Source organism: Rhinopithecus bieti, unplaced genomic scaffold (genome assembly GCF_001698545.2).
Source record: "Rhinopithecus bieti isolate Rb0 unplaced genomic scaffold, ASM169854v2 scaffold_84002, whole genome shotgun sequence".
Classification (NCBI taxonomy): Eukaryota; Metazoa; Chordata; class Mammalia; order Primates; family Cercopithecidae; genus Rhinopithecus; species Rhinopithecus bieti.
This window is the reverse complement of record NW_016841755.1, coordinates 460,818-477,923: the sequence shown is the minus strand read 5'-3', so window position 1 is coordinate 477,923 and position 17,106 is coordinate 460,818. Positions and strand designations below refer to the sequence as shown.

At 46.3% G+C, this 17,106-nt stretch overlaps 1 long non-coding RNA gene across 1 annotated transcript in view; it reads right to left on the bottom strand.

Moving 5' to 3' along the window:
• Positions 1-15,104, bottom strand: part of LOC108525023 (uncharacterized) — a 29,218-nt gene extending 14,114 nt beyond the window's left edge. Inside the window, exon 1 of the long non-coding RNA XR_001884193.1 lies at positions 15,022-15,104. This is a non-coding gene — a long non-coding RNA (uncharacterized LOC108525023). The remainder of the gene's footprint in view (positions 1-15,021) is intronic.
• Between the last annotated feature and the right edge of the window lie 2,002 nt (positions 15,105-17,106).

Here is a 17,106-nt window from a genome sequence, read left to right as displayed (position 1 = left end):
CTTCCTTCTGTTTAAGCAAATTCGATTTTTTTAAAGCAAAACCATGAAAAGCCCAGTGCTTAATCACCTTCCTCAAAAATCTATATATGCTAAGTGCAGTGCGGCATCATGGATTGGATCCCAGAAAAAGAAAAAAGAAAAAAAAAAAAACCTAAGTGGAAAGCTAATCAAATTCAAATAAAGTCTAGAGTTTAATTAGTTCCAAAAAAAAAAAGCAAAGCAAGGAAAAACAATTAATGTATAGCCAGATATATGGGCACCCTATGTGTCAGACAAGTTGGCACATAAAATTATCACTGGGCCTCTAAAATTTTTCAAGAATAGTTGAAAGACCATGAGCATAGGAGTCAGACAGATCTGACTTTGAGTACCAAGTATCGGCTCTGCTGCTGGCCAGCAATTCTCTTCAGCCTGTCCACCTGGAAAAGGAGGTGGCGAAAATATCTCCTTTTCAGAGATGCTGGTCCTTGTTCCCAAAGACCCAGCCCATGGGCCATGAGCGATCCCAAAGGTGCACACACATACACACAAAAACAGTCTACTCAATACGATTGTCTCATAGTTCCATCCACCTTCCAGCATATGACCACCCACATCACATGACCGGGTGATATGGTTTGGCTGTGTCCCCACCCAAGTCTTACTTTGAATTGTAATAATTCTCACACGTCAAGGGTGGGGCCAGGTGGAGATAATTGAATCATGCAGGCAGTTTCCCCCACACTGTTGTCATGGTAGTGAATACATATTATGAGATCTGATGGTTTCATAAACGGGAGTTCCCCTGAACACGCTGTTTTGCCTGCTGCCATGTAAGACGTCCCTTTGCTCTTCCTTCACCTTTTGCCATAATTTGAGGCTTCTCCAGCCATGTGGAGCTGTAAGTTCATTAAATCTCTTTTCTTCATAAATTTACCTGGGCTTACGCATGTCTTTATTAGCAGCATGACAACAGACTGATACACTGGGTGTGGAGGAAGGGTATTGAGAACACCAGGATAAATTTATTTTCCTAATCAAAATTTGCCTTTTTCCCTCAGAGTTCTCTGCCACCTTCAGCTTGTAAGGTCTGTCATCTCATCGGGGTTAACACCTGCCCGCAGGTGTTGATAAAACTGTGACTACAGACCTTGGTGCTTGAGCCCCACCCATGGTCAGCACTGATAAGTCATCAGGCTCAGCGTAGCATAGCTCTTACCAAGCAACTAGAGGAAAGGTGAAGAGCATTCTAGAATAGGGGACAGAGGAGTATCCCTTAGGTAATATCATGGGTAGTCTCACTGTACAGGAAATAGAAACATTGCCTTATCCTAGAGCAAGGCACACCCCCAACTGGGACGCTCCTCAAGTTCTACAATTTCATCTATGCCTCCAAAGTGGTAAGATTTTAACGAAATGGTGACATGCTGGAACTACTCAATGGTGCAGTGGTTTTGTGACAGCAATAAGTCATGAATATTTATTTAGACTTTTTTGAGATCATTTGGACATAGGCTGGGCTAAATCTTAAGGTTTTCATTTTTTGTTTTGTGTTCTAGTTTTTATTTTCACCAAAGTTATGTATGCACATAGTTTAAACATTCAAAAAGCTCTGCAAAGATTGTTACAAAAAAACCCAGTGGCTCCCAGCCCTCCTGTCCCTCATTTCCCCTGCAAGGAAGTAGCCACTTCACTGGGAGCTGAGATTTGAGTATTTACCTCTGTCTTTAAAACCCATGCTCAATTGCCACTGCCACCCTTCACCTTGCAACATCAGGCATTATTTACTCACTTGTGGTGAAGACAAGGGTTTGCTGAACTCTCCTCCTGCCCCTCCTCCACTTCCATCCCCACCGCCTTCACACACCTCCCCAATGTTGTTCCACCATCAGTTTGCTTATGTCAGTGTTCAAAGTTTACATCATTATGACTAAAGATTATTCACAGCTGAGCCATGCATTTGCTCTGCAAAGTTTTGTTTTCCCTGCACTTCCTAAGTGTCTTTTTTGTTTGCTTGGTTTTCATGTTTTTGTTATGAATTCAACCTCAAACTACTTTCCATTTGTCTGAATCTCCTGTCAAGACATTCAGCCACCAGACCTGCTATCCTGAAGATGTCTCTCAGGTCCTCCTACCCTGCTCCATCTGGGGGTCACCCTCTAGGCCAAGTGAGCAGCTAGATTCGGAGATGGCCCTTCACTACTGTGACACACATTATCCTCCTCTCACTTCCTTTCTGTATTCCATAGCTTCACCTTCTTGGTTTGGTGGAGCACAATTCAGTGGCTGTCTGAGAAAGGGAGCCTGGGGGTTCATTTATTTTAGACCTTGACTCTCTGAAATGCCTTGAATCTGCTCTAATGCAATCTATTTGGCTGGACATAGATGTCTAAGCTGAAAATTTATTTTTCCTTTAGAATAATGAAGAAATTAGGCACCATTGCCTCTGAGTTCCTGCTATCGCCTAGTGAAGCGATTCTGATTTCTGCTTGTTAGATGTTACTTACGCTTTTCTTTCTGGACATTTGTAGTATTTTTTTGGGTACAATGTTCTGAACCTTCACCATGCTATAAAATTCCATTCATTATATTGGGTCCTTAGTGAGTCTTTCTATCAGCAAACTCATGCCTTTTACTTCTTGAGAAGTTTTCTTAAATTACTTTTTTGATTATTTCTTCTGTTTTAGATATTATTTTTATGTTTTTTAAAACGGATATTAGGCTTTCTGGAAATATCTACTTCTGTCTTATCTTTTCTCTCCTCTTTTCTATTCTCTTTTTGCTCTATGTTCTGGAGATTTCCAAATCTTTATCTTCTAATTCTTCTATTGAGTTTTCCATTTTGCCATTATATTTTCATAGCCAGGAGCCCTTTTACTGTTATTCCCTGAGTGTTCCTGGATTTCCTTCTTCTTCATAGTTGGTAACTGGGACAAAGAAGCTGATTAAAGATATGAGGATTTATATGGATTTGGTGGGTGTAGGGTTCTCATGGGGTGATCTGCTGAGCTGTGTAATGGGGGAACCACTAGCACCACTACCTGTATTTAGGAAATTTCCTCTTGAGCTGGTCAGGTTCCCCAGAAAAGCATTTTTCAGTCTGTTGCCTGGAGGACTTGGGCTCAGTGCTAGAGTTCCAGGAGCAACTTGGAGGAAAGCTGAGGCCCTCTCAATGAGCCAGGGTTCTCCAGAGGAGCAGAGCCAGCAGGAGATTGGCTCAGACCACCACAGGAGCTGTCAGATCTAAATTCAGCAGGGCAGGCCAGCACCTGGAGACTCAGGCCGGAGGGAATGTTGTAGTCTTGAAGCAGAATTCCCTCTTTTCTGGGAAATTTCAGTTTTTACTATTAAGACTTTCAACTGATTCAACTCATGTTATCAAGGGTAATCTGTCTTATTGGTGGTAGGTGTTCACCACATCTACAAAAGACCCCATGGCAACACTTAGGTCAGCATTTAATTCAGTAACTGTGTACCATGGCCTGGCCAAGTAGGCAAAGAGGCAAACGATCACAGCCTCCCTATCCAATTAAATACTTACTAATTCATCAATAATTAATTCAATACATGTTTATGGAGCACCTGCTCTGTGCTGGGCACTGCTGTCGGCCTTTCTCCCCTCTCCTCTGAGCGTGCTGCAGCTCTCAGCCGTGCAGTTCTCCCAGCCCAAGAGCCTGGATCATGTCTGTGGAGAAGAAACCCCAGCCTGTCTGTGGCAAGCAAGTCACCTACATAGAAGAAGCAGGAAAATATGAGCTTGCTCCTTAGACAAACCTTTGGCAATGCCTTGGTCAGTCCCACTTCTTCCTAGCCATGCAAAGTCACCGGTCAACGGGCCAAGATGTTGTCCAGATTTTAAAACCACCTTGCACTGGATTATATTAACTATGTTGTAAGTACATTATCAGTGCCCATTGTGGTCAACTTAACATTGTCAGTGTTTCTCACAAATTAAATAGTATTTGCAAATCTTGAAGGAGTTTCACTTGGAAAAACTAAAAAACAAACTTGCAATTCTGTGTAATTAGAAGTAATAAAATAAAATTTCCTTAAGTAGATCCACTAACTGAGTCTTACCTTTCCCTGGTTAATCTGATTTAATGAAGTTTTGCTCTAATATAGGATTAAACACATGAAGGCTTTTATTGGATTGACTATCATTTGAAATGTCTTTTCTCTCCTCAGTGCTAAGCCTAAGTGCTTAGTATCATGAGAGATAAGAATCATGAAAACTCAGATTTTCTTTAGCTGCCATCAAATTGTTATTTTTTTTTTTTTTTTTTTTTTTTTTTTTTTTTTTTTTTTTTTTTTGTGAGACGGAGTCGCTCTGTCGCCCAGGCTGGAGTGCGGTGGCCGGATCTCAGCTCACTGCAAGCTTACCGCCTCCCAGGTTCACGCCATTCTCCTCTCTCGCCTGACTCCGCCTCCCCAAGTAGCTTGGACTACAGGCGCCCGCTCTCGTCGCCCAGCCCTAGTTTTTTGTATTCTTTAGAAGACGGGGTTTCACCGTAAATTACCAGGATGGTCCTCGATCTCTGACCTTGTGATCCGCCCGTCTCGGCTCCCACAGTGCTGGGATTACAGGCTTGAGCCACCGCGCCCGGCCTATTAACCAAGCTATATGGAGTAAGATTTTCATCACAGCATTATGTAAAAATGGCAAAAATTATAAGCAACATAAATACCCAACGTTGAGGAAATATAAGTTCAGGATGAAACATTTTCACCATGAAATCTGAAACATTCAGTCATTAACACAATAATTATGTGGATTATATGGGCAACATGGGAAGCTGGTCATGGTGTAAATTTAAGTTGAAGAAAATCAAACTGCAAGATCACCAGAACACAATGAGGATAACTATTTATTTTGTATGTAAAAAGTAAAAGAGAAACCATAAAACCATAACATTTGGGTCATAATGTTAAGGTTATGAGTAGTTTTCTCCCTTTATTTTCTAAGCTTTCTATAGTATGTTATATATAATGTGTTATATGATTTATTTAGTATTTTACCCAAAACATATTCATTCAACCAATATTTATGAGAACTGTGCTGGATGCTTCACTTGTTCTAAAGCAGGTATTTTTTCTGTAGATAATTCTCTGGTGGTTTTATTTAGCAAATCAGAATACTCCATTAGCCCAAAGGCTAATGTAATTATGTAATCACATTATGTAATTTCTGCATTATGTAATTTTTATGCCTAATTAAAATAAGAGTTGTGACATACAGGGGTTGAGAAGGACATGGAGTACTTTAGGGGAGGCCTGTCGGGGGACCATCTGCCCAGCATGAATGAGCCAGTCCCATGGAAACTGGGTTTTGTCTGCAGCTCTCTGCTCTCTGTTGTGGTGCTCTTGAGGTAGGAGTTGGGACTCAACATGTAGGGCAGGGCTTAGACACTGGACCAAGTTGAGGACTAGCTAAAACAGGGATGGGGTTGAAGCAGCTTTCCATAAGACATACTCACCAGTGTGCCATGCCAGTTTAACATTGCCATGGCAATACCCGGGAGTTACTGCCTTTTACCATGGCAATGACCTGACAACCCCGAAGTTACTGCCTTTTACCTAGAAATGTCTGCATAAACCTCCTCTTAGTCCACATGTAATTAAAAGTAGGTGTAAATATGACTGCAGAACTGCCTTGGACTGCTACTCTCTGCCTCTGCAGGAACAGTCACAAAGCGGTCACACTGCTGCTTCAGTTAAGCGATTTCCTCTGGCCTGTCCCTGAATTCTTTCCTGGGCAAAGCCAAGAACCCTCACAGGCTAAGCCCCACTTTGGGGCTCACCTACTCTGCATCCCCCTCACCCCGGGCTGGCTGGAAGTTCATGGCTTGTGTTTGGAATCCAGGTGATTCTAGGCAGCAGGTCCCAGTGCCTGACCCCCAGTGCTCCTCCCCTGGTCTCGTGGCCATGTTATCTCCGACTTTCTCAGAATGCAGGCAGGCCACACTAGGATCCATTCCATCTCCCACTGTCTAGGAAAACATTTGAAAGACAAAGATTAATGACCAGGGTTAGGGATCCGGGAAGGAAGGTGAAAAACAAGAGCAAAGAATTTGTTTGTGGTTGTCAGACGATACACGGAGCCTGCAGGAACTGTGTCCTCTACAAGGAGCTGAGCAAACACTTCCTGAAGAGCCAGTTTCACCATGAGGCAGGCTTTGATCTGATTAATCTGGAGAAGTTGTGAAGATCACAGGTTCATCATTTCCTCCCCAGGTTCAGACTCTGTCACAATGAAGAGAAGTAATGGAATGGTGAGTGTCATCTCTCTGGACAGTCACAGAATGCCCCAAGACCAGGGTTAAAGAGCCTGGGCCCTGCTGGCAGGGAGACGAAGGCAGCTCTCTCTTTGTGATTTGAATAAAACCAAGGCTCTCCTCACCGAGCCTAGCTGTGTCACTTCCACTGCTTTCCTGGCAGAGAAATGGGCTGTGTTCCCCAAACTCCATGCAGAGAGCTCCAACCCCAACCTTGGCTTCCTCAAACTGAAACCAGATTCAGGAACTATATTCTGCTGGGGGTGCCCAAACTAAATCTGACAAAGGAAGGGCCAAGACTCCATGGATTTAGGAACCACTGTCATTGAAGATGCACCGTAGTTTGGGGACCATCATCCGGGCTGGCACCATCTACCAGGAGCACCTCAAAGGCATTTTCAGGCCTATTCTGCTTGTGGACCCCCAGTAGGTCCTGCATAGATTGACTTTGGGGACCCATTGCAGGTGCTACTCAGCCCTCTCTGCCCTCAGGGAGTCAACACATGAGATGGAGTCATGCAGTGTCAGGCACCTTCATGCCATAGACATGTCTCTGGGAAGTTACATGTACATCCAACCATTTGCCTACCTGCTGTTGAATTTTCCAGTTTCTGAATCTGCTGTTGCATCCACATTTCCAGGTTCCAAAACCCTACCCATTCTCTGAGGCACAACTGCAGCCTCACCCGTTGCTAACACTTTCCTGGCAGCCTCAGGCAGCACATCCCATCAGCTTTGCACTGGTCCCAGCAGGCCCAAGGGGCCGATGAAATTTCATTGCACTCCAAGCCAGGAATTTTAAAGCCTTCCCCAACCTCTTTGTATCTGGCCATTGACTAACATTTTACTGGCAATGCCTTGTGTGTGTCTACATATTTATTTCTAACATCTTATTTATAATCTCAATTAATGAGAAAGATACTAATACAGGACCCAGACAATACAGTGAGGTATGTGTAGGAAACAGGTGACTTTGGACCTGCAGATCCTTTTCATATTTGTTCCTTCTGTAAACAACTATTGTTCTGGCCACAAAACTAACAAAAGAAAAGTATCTAGTTAATTTCATGTAAGAAGCAATACTGCACTTCTTTTGGCTGAACTAGCACAAAAATAAATAACATATAAAAACATTTCAGGATCTCAGAAGCTCTTCTAATATTTTCTCAGGTGCTGGGGCTGAAAAAAAAAAAAAAAAAATGAAATAAGACCAGAATGGCCCTGAAGGAGTTGATGGTCTGGGAGGGAGGTGGTACACCCAAGTAAATGTGAGATGACAGCTGCGTGTAAGCTCCATGGACATGAGGAAAGGGGGAGCAGTGGAGGTGGGCTTTAGAGCTATGCCACCTTGAAACGCGTTTCTGGCCAAGAGGAAAGATCAGAAAGGCCTGGGAGAAGGGTAAGCCATTCGCTGTAGTGGGAACGAAAGGGTCCTGGCAATCGTGAAGTTAGAGAGGAGTGAGCTTGCAGGTTAAGCCAAAACAAGTGAATCATCCTCTGAAAGTTTTGGAGGAGTCGTCGTGGTTATAAATCTGGGAGATGGAAATATTACATCTTGAAAGAGCACTCAGGCTGCATTGTAAGAACGGATCACGTTTGCGGGAGCCTGTCCAGAGATGTGTAAACTAGCTAGGAAGTTTATTGCAGTAATCGAGGGAGAATATGGCAAGAGTCAGAGCTCAGGCATTTGCTGATGAATGTTGGTGCTAACTAGGCACTGATGTAGAGATGACCCGCTTGAGCGAGCTCAGGCAAAGAGATTTGCATTGGAAATATAGACGTTGAAATTGTTTGCATATAATTGATCATTAGAGCCATGGAGTGAACCATGTCCCTGGAGGGTGTAGGAGCGAGGACAGAATCCTGGGAACACAAGATGTAACGAGAGGGGGATGAATGGGAATATATGGAGGAACAACTAAAGACAGAAGAAACCCAAGGCAGCTGGTGTCCCATAGGCTGGGGACACACCTCAGGAGGAAGGGTGGGGGCCACCCACCTGATGTCACAGGAGAGTCAGTCCACATGGCTGTGGCTGGGAGGTGGGCATGTGATCTGGCCTTGGTGGCCTCTTTTGGAATATTTTCAGTGGAGAGATGGGGGTGGTGGTGTGGGTAGCAACTATCTGGGGCCAGTGGTGTGGGTGGTAAAAAGAATTTACCAAGACAGTTGTAGGTAAAGAAAGGCAGGCTTATTAGAAAAAGTAGGAAAATATGTTGCAAGAAAGCAACATGAAGATTAGCAAGAGAGGAGCTGGCTGCTAGGAGATGCAGGCTTGCAGGGCGTTTTATAGGATGGTGCTTGTGCTGGAGAGGGCTACCTAGGTTGCAGTGAGTTAACTTGCATTTTTCTATCAGTCAAGGTGTTTGAGGATAAGCCAGTTGCAGGAAGATTGTGAGTTATTTGTGCATGAGGGCTATGTGTCCTGGACCACAAAGAAAGGCAGACTTAGGGCTTGTCTGCTTTTTCTTTTTGCTTTTCCCTATTCCTACCAGCCTGACTCCCTTTCCCTTATTAGAATTCCACAGGTGGGAGAGTCAGAATGCCGTAGCTAAGAGGAAAAGGGTGCTGAGAACTTGCAGTGGGTGCAGATACTGAGTCTGTCTTGGTTTCATAAATGGGCAGACACTTCCAGGAGTGTCTTACCTTTACTCTCCATATGCACTGAGGTGGAGTCAGACCACCGCCTCCTTCCTGTCGGGCCTCTCTGCTCACATTTCCAGAATGGCTTTGAGGTTCTCAACCTTGGCTGCCCTCTGCAATCACCCAGGGTTTTAAAGGCAGCATTAACACCTGGGTCCCATCCTCAGAGCTCTGGTGTAACTGCTGTAGGGTATGGCCTGAATATGGTACAGGTAGTTAGACAGGCATGAGCGGGGCGGAAGAGGGCTCTTCTCCCATCCACTAGGAATCCCAGGTGATGGTTCGACAACTATCACACTGCCTCTCTAAAAACGATAATTTAGCAGCTGGTGCCAGTGCACCAAGGAGTGACAGGCTCCTGATGACCCATAGCTGTTGACATTAAAGTGTTCACTGAATGCAGAGCCAGGGAGAAAAGACTTCCTGGGCGTGCACGTTAAGAGACAAAATGGCGAAGTCTGACCTTCCAGGGGCACTCCACGGGAAAGGGAAGAAAGCCTCAGATAGGCATGCATATGACTTTCTAAATGCACTGTGCATGCTCACTTCCTCAGGGTAAATAAAGAGGGCACTGCACATGTGAGAAGCCCACCCTGAGGGGAGAATCATGGGAAAGAGGTGGGCCTATGAAGTCCTAGGATCACAGGTGAACAGGGCACTTGCTCTTTGACCCTCAGGTGCTCACTTGGGTCCCTTCCAAGTGAATCTTATTTCTTTCCTGTTCTGAAGGAGGTTGCAGTGAGCTGAGATCATGCCACTGCACTCCAGCCTGGGCCACAGCGGGAGACTCCATCTCAAAATCATAATAATAACAATAACAATAATAATCTTCCACTCCGGCTCTGAAACTTTTCTCGGTCTCTTTTTCTGTTTTATGCTCCTCAGTCGAATTCTTTCTTCTGAGGCGGCAAGGGCTGAAGTTGCTGCAGACCTGTCCGAATATAACACCAGTAACTCGTGGTAACTCAGATACCTGCCACTGGTAACAAATACGGGGATGTTTAAAGTCCCCCACCCATAGGTTCCAATATGTGGCCGGGAGGGAGGGAAATCCTCTGGCTGGCAGGGTGTTGTGAGGTTTGAATAGAAGGTAGGTGTGCGTGTGCTTGGTCTGGTGTAAGATGCCGCACACATCTAAGGGTTACCATTAGCCAGAGTGTTAGTAACAATGATCTGCCATCAAAGTCAGGGAATTCCTATCGAGCTGATACTCTCCTAGCAGAATCACATGCATTAAAAAGACCAGAAGCAAACTCTGCAGGCAGCATGTGCTGTAGACGAGGTAAGGGTACTTGCTGCAGCTGTGTCTGTAACAGCACACAAAGTCTGAACCAACCATGTCTTCACTAGTACAGAGCTTGTGGTGGGTGAATGGCGTTTTATGCACCTGAAGGACTAGGATGTAGCTGTTACCTGTAGGCTTATACGACAAGCTCTCCAACATGTAGTTATAGGAAAAGTGAGATGCAGAGCTCTGGGCATGCAGGGTCCCTCTTGGGCCATTAAAAAATAAATGGATAGATTAATGTGTGCTTAGAGGAGCACAGTGTGGAAGGGGTTTAAGGAATCATAAGGAACTTAACACCGGCTGCCTTTAGGGGTAAGATTGGGGGCACCAAGAATTCCCCACTCTGTTTAGAAAACCACAGCCACTGAGATTGTCATCCCGTGGGGCTTGCTGAAAGACACCATTGCAGCAATTGATGGAGCCCCACCTTGTACCAGGGGAGGACTTGTAACCACCCAGTGGGTTCTCCTTGCTTGGTGCCCAGACAGAGCCCATCTAGCAAGGCAGGGGAACTGCAGGAGAGAAAGAGCTTTACACACGTAGAGCCAGTTAAATGGAAGACTAGTTTTATTACTCGAATCAGCCTCTCCAAAAATTTGGAGGCTAGCGTTTTTCCAGGACCGTTTGGGGGAAGAATGGTGGCGGTGGCTAGGCAATGGGTGCTTGCTTGCTGCTGACTGGTTGGGGGTACAATCACAGGGCTGTGAGAAATGGTCTTCATGCACCATGAGTCACTTCTGGGTGGGGTCACAGGAGCAGTTGGTGGGTCCAGGTGGAGTCTTCAGTCATCAAACATGCAAAAAAAAGCCTGAAAAGGTATCTCACAAGGCCGCTCTTGGGTTCTACAATAGTGATATTATCCGCAGGAGAAACTGGGGAAGTTGCATATCCTGTGGCCTCTGGAATAGTGGTTTGTAATGTTTATATCCACACCTTAGTGGAATTCAGGCTCCTGACATCCTCCTAGCCTGGTAGCTTTGCATTAGCTTTACAAAGGTGACTGAGTTTAGGGAAAGGCTATTATCATCTAAACTATAAACTCTGTGTCTCCCAAAGTTAGTTTGACCCAAGTCCAGGAATAATCAAGGGTGATTTGAAGGCCAAAGGCAAGATGGGGGTTGGCTAGATCAGATCTCCCTCACTGCCATATGAGGACTAAATTCAAATTTTTTTATCTTGCCCAAATTCCTGTTTAAGGGGTCTGAGGAGTCATGCTCTATAAATCATAAATTCTCATCAGATGGCTTTTATTTAACCCTATATATTGTGATTTACTTTCCAAAATGACTCTGGCATAACATTATGAGACAAAGAAGAAAATAAAAGTATTTTACCCCAAAACATGTTTCTTTGCCATATTTTGAAAAGGTCCTGCAAAGCTGTTCCTTGTGGGGGAAAATTTGCATCTGTAAAGAATCTCTACACAGCTAGATCTTTTTCTTCCAGACCCTCCCAATCCTAAAGAGATTAAGATCTGAATAGGAAACATTTGTCGCTTATTATTATTTTATTTTTATTTTTATTTTTTGAGACGGAGTCTCGCTCTTTCGCCCGGGCTGGAGTGCAGTGGCCGGATCTCAGCTCACTGCAAGCTCCGCCTCCCGGGTTCCCGCCATTCTCCTGCCTCAGCCTCCCGAGTAGCTGGGACCACAGACGCCGCCACCTCGCCCGGCTAGTTTTTTGTATTTTTAGTAGAGACGGGTTTCACTGTGTTAGCCAGGATGGTCTCGATCTGCTGACCTCGTGATCCGCCCGTCTCGGCCTCCCAAAGTGCTGGGATTACAGGCTTGAGCCACCGCGCCCGGCCAGTCGCTTATTATTTCTGAGGGCAGCTACTACAAGACTTCAAAAGAACTTTGGTCTCCATAATCTTTATCTTAACCTGAACATTTCCTTTCTATCTATCCCAGGTCTTTAGACAAAGTCAACCAATCGCCAACCAGAAAATGCTAAAATTCACCGATAGTCTGGAAGCCCCAGCCCTGCTTTCAGTCTTTGAGTTGTTCCGCCTTTCTGGACCAAACCAATGTCTTTCTTTTTCTTTTTCTTTTTCTTCCTTCCTTTCCTTCCTCCTTCTTCCTGTCCTCCTTTCATTTCCTTCCTTCCTTCTTCCTTTCTTTCCCTCCTCCTCTCCTTTCTCTCTTCTTTCTCCCTTTCTTGCGCCCTCCCCTCCCTTCCTCCTCCTCTCCTCCTTCCTCCCTCCATCCTCCCTCCCTTCCTTCCTTCCTTCCTTCCTTCTTGATGGAGTCTGGCTCTGTCCCCAAGCTGGAGTGCAGTGGCGCAATCTCGGCTCACTGCAGCCTCCGTCTGCTGGGTTCAAGTGATTCTCCTGCCTCAGCCTCCTGAGTAGCTGGGACTACAGGTACCCGCCACCACCACGCCCAGCTAATTTTTTGTGTTTTTAGTAGAGATGGGATTTCACCATGTTGGCCAGGATGGTCTTGATCTCTTGACCTCGTGATCTGCCCGCCTCGGCCTCCCAAAGTGCTGGGGTTACAGGCGTGAGCCACCGCACCGGACCAAACCAATGTATTTCTTAAATGTATTTAATTGATGGCTCCTGCCTCTCTAAAATGTATAAAATCAAACTGCGCCCCGACTACCTTGGGCACATATTCTCGGGACTTCCTGAGGGCTGTGTTACGGGCCGTGGTCATTCATTTTTGGTTCAGAGGAAATCACTTCAAATATTTTACAGTGTTCAACTCTTGGTCGACACATAATTTTCTCACTGTTACGATTTTTGCCAAGGCCGTTTCAGGCAACGGGGAGGAGAGCTGCTGTTCTGGAGTAGGTGTGCTCTTGGAGAGGCTGCCCCACCCTGCACCTCCCCCGGGGATGGGAAAAGAGGAGCAGTGAGGCCCAAGGGAACCCCTCATTACGTCCCAGGCGTCTTCCAGGAAAGGGCACCTCATGTCCTTCCCAGCAAGGCATCTGCTCAGCCATGAGGAAGCTGACTGGCCCACAGCTCCTGGAGCAGGCACGGTGTGCTGGGACAGCCAGGAGGAGGGGGCAGGGGCCATCACCCAAGTTTGCAATCCCAAAGGCAGGGCCCGTGGAGCCAGAGAAAGCTCCGAGCCTCCCTGGGACCAGGGCGCAGGGCTCTGCTGGGTGGACGGAGCTGCTGGCCGGTAGCCTGCACAGTAGCCCTCAGATCCACGGCTGAAAGTGAAGCCAGGATCAGCCCAGAGGGAGAGGCTTTGCCAGGGCTGTTGTGTTGGAGATGAGCTGTCTCTGTCTCTCTTGGCCCTCCCTGGCCCCTGTTGCAGATCGAGCCAGGAGCGAGAAGGGGAAAGAGTAGCCCCTGCCCCCTGCTTTCCTCCCACCCTCCCCCTAACGCACACAATTCACAAATCTCCCAGGGCTAGTCTAGGTCTGCTCTGCGGGGAGAGAAGGGCCATGGGTGTGATGTGAGATCTACATCTCAACATGAATATGGCTGAGTCTTACAGAACTCAAATACAGCTTGTTAAAAACTTGAAGTTATGGCACGAGGCTCAGATGTTCATAAGGAGGACTGCTCACCCATAGGGAAGAGGGAGTTGGACGGGGCATTGTTCGCAGTTTTGACACAAAAAACTGTTGGCAAGCTGCCCCATACTGATGGGGGCCCTGGTTCACCGGCCATTAACAGCTTGCACCTCATAAACAAGGAGGGTTTAGAAATGGTTTCCTGTTACTTTGTCCCCCAGAGCCAAAGCGATTGGCTGGAAGGACACAGAGGAGCAGCATTTCTCTCTCTTCTTCCCTGGTGCGGCTCCCACAGTAGGAAGAGGGCACCGCTCAGCCAATGTTGCGCCTCTCAGAAGCTTTGTCTGACAAGGACACCTTTGTGACCTCAGGCAAGCAGCGGTCTTTGTCTAAAAGCAGTTTTGAGGGAGAAGAGTCATTCTTGCCATTTACAGCCTGGTGAGCTTGATTCTCCGGCAGAGGTGACCATGGGGAGGTGACCATGGGGTCCGTTTTATTTTTCACGTGTTGATGGGCCTCACAGTCCAACCATGATCCTTACCTAGCAGTAGGGATGCAGGGCCGCTGCGGCTCGGTTAGTTTTTGGAATTCCTGGTGTCCAGGGTCTTAACAAACTCCAACGGTGCCCCACGGTGCTGTTTCTATAGTTTGAAAATGTGCAGCAAGACAGTCCCACTCACTGCCGGCCACAGCTTGAAAGCCACACCCCTCCCCGCACTGGCCCAGGGCTTCTGGCTACAGGCCTGCCCGGTACAGGTAGGACACAGACTCTCTTCTCTTCTTGTGGCCTTGGAAGCTCACTCACATCAGGGGTTTATTTGTACTTAAGTTCATTGAAGGCCCTTGTTTAAGGCCCCGGATTACATCTTAGGCTCATTCTTACCTGAGATTTATGATTCCACAATGAATCAATGTTCAAAGCATCTGTACACAGTTGGTAATAAATGTGTGTTGCTTGGATGAAAACAGGATAGTGGGGATATAGGGCTCCCTGCTGTTGGCTCCCATGGTTGAAAAAAATCTACATTCCTTTCTTCCCCCTCTGCTGCCATCTCTTACTGGCAGCATGAGGACGTCTACTTGTCTCAGGTCTAGGGGGAAGGCAGCAGAAGCATGAAATAGAATTGTTAGCTACACAACTGCGGGAGGAGAACTCAAAATGCATGTCTCCCTTCTCACCTTTATCATTTATTTTAGAAACTTACTGAATGCTTTCTAGTGATTATAAAATCACTGTGGGCCGGGAGTGGTGGCTTACACCTGTAATTCCAGCACTTTGGGAGACCAAGGTGGGTGGATCACTTGAGGTCAGGAGTTCAAGACCAGCCTGGCCAACATGGTGAAACCCCAGCTCTACTACAAATACACAAATTAGCCAGGCGTGGTGGTGGGCACCTGTAATCCCAGCTACTCAGGAGGCTGAGGCAGGAGAATTGCTTGAACCCGGGAGGTGGAGGTTACAGTGAGCCAAGATTGTGCCACGGCATTGCAGTCTGGGTGACAGAGTGAGACTCCGTCTCAAAAAAAATCATTTTGAGTAAAATCCCAAGCCGCCTGAAGGCCCCCAACACACCATTACAACCTAATTCCTACCACTTCTCTTCACAATCCCCCATTCTAGACAAGCTAGTCTACTCCCTGCCTTCCAACACATGTGTAAATTTCCAGCATCAGAGATTTGCACATGTCCTTCTTTTGCCTCTCTTATCCATTCTCAGGGTTCTTCTCAAGTCTGCAATTCACAGAGGCATCTTCTCTGTCTGTGCCAGATGGAAGCAGGTCCCAGGAGGACCCTCTTTGTCCCCTGAACTCGGGCCACTTATTGTCTGGGCCATTTGTTAGTCTTTATTAGGTATGCTGTGTGTTCAAGTTATTTTTCTCCAACGTAAACATATCCTGTAGATCAGGAGTCCCCAACCCCTTGGCCATGGACCAGTACCTGTCCATGGCCTGTTAGGAACTGGGCCACACAGCAGGAGGTGAAGTGGCAGGCAAGTGAGTGAAGCTTCACCTGTGTTTACAGCCGCTGCCCATCGCTCATATCACTGCCTGAGCTCTGCCTCCTGTCAGATCAGTGGCAGCATTAGAATCTCATAGAAGTGCAAACCCTACTGTGAACAGCACATGGGAGGGATCTAGGCTGCAGGCTCCTTATGAGAATCTAATGCCTGATGATCAGTCACTGTCTCCCATCACCCCCAGATGAGACCATCTAGTTGCAGGAATGCAAGCTCAGGGCTCCCACTAATTCTACAGGATGGTGAGTTATGTAATTATTTCACTATATATTACAGTGCAATAGTAATAGAAATAAAGTGCACAATAAATGTAATGGGCTTGAAGCATCCTCAAACCATCCCCCAACCTTGGTCTGTGGAAAAATTGTCTTCTGTGAAACCAGTCCCTGGTCCCAAAAGGTTGGGGACCGCTGGTGTAGATTAGGTCCTATTTTTCTGTAACTTTGGGTTACAGAAAATGTAGTTTTTATAGCTCTGTAGTTCTGAGGAGAGGAGGGTCAGCAGGTGTACCTTCATGTTCTCTGGCTCAGGGTCTCTGAACCTCAGTGCTCTTCCCATTTTGGGTAGAGAAGTCTTTGTTGCTGGGTGGGGGGGCTGAGACAACAGATACAATAGTACATCCTGTTGGATCCTAATCTCCTCTCTAATAATTTCCACATATTGTCTTCTGGATTTTCTTCCACAGAATCATCTTAGAAGAAACCCTCCAGCTCCTCACTCTTACCTTGTGCAGATAGAAAGGTCCTCAGGAGTCCATCGGGGGACAGATGAAGACTGCCTGGCAGGAAGCTGGTGGAAACTTCTAAGGTAGAAATGCTGGTGGAAATTAAGAAGTTGAAACCTTGAACATGGTTGATAGTGGCATTTATAAGCAATCTTATTTTAGAAAACTTGGGTAGAAGTCTTGTGTGATTTTCGGCCGGGCCCTCTGGTAGCTGCTGGGTGACTGCAGGAGCTGGGCCAGCAGTCAGGGAGGACAGGTCTGCATGTGGAGAGAAGCTGGGCTGTGGCTGGGCAGCTGCATGGCGTGTGGAGGTTTCCAGTGGTCATGAGCATGACTAGACAGTGTACAGCATCTCCCATGAAGCTGTGGTCAAATCAGGACTTGATTCCAAACTGGAGCCTGATGGAGGAATGAACTAAATTGCAAGGGTGGCTGCTGGCACAGAGCTCCTCAAGATGTTGACAGAGGCACAAATGTGGTGTTCTCAGATGAGGGACAGACGTGGCTAAAAATCCCTGGTTAGGGAGTGTGGGTAGAGATCATGGTTTTAAGGACCTGGAGAATAAAACGTGTCCTCAAGCTGTTTTGAGTTGAAGCTGTAGCAGGCTACCACTGGACACCATAGCTCACTTTATAGCCCTTTCTTCATCCCACTTCCTCTTTCAAAGTACACAATTCTGACTGGCAAAAAAAAAAAAAAAAAAAAAAAAA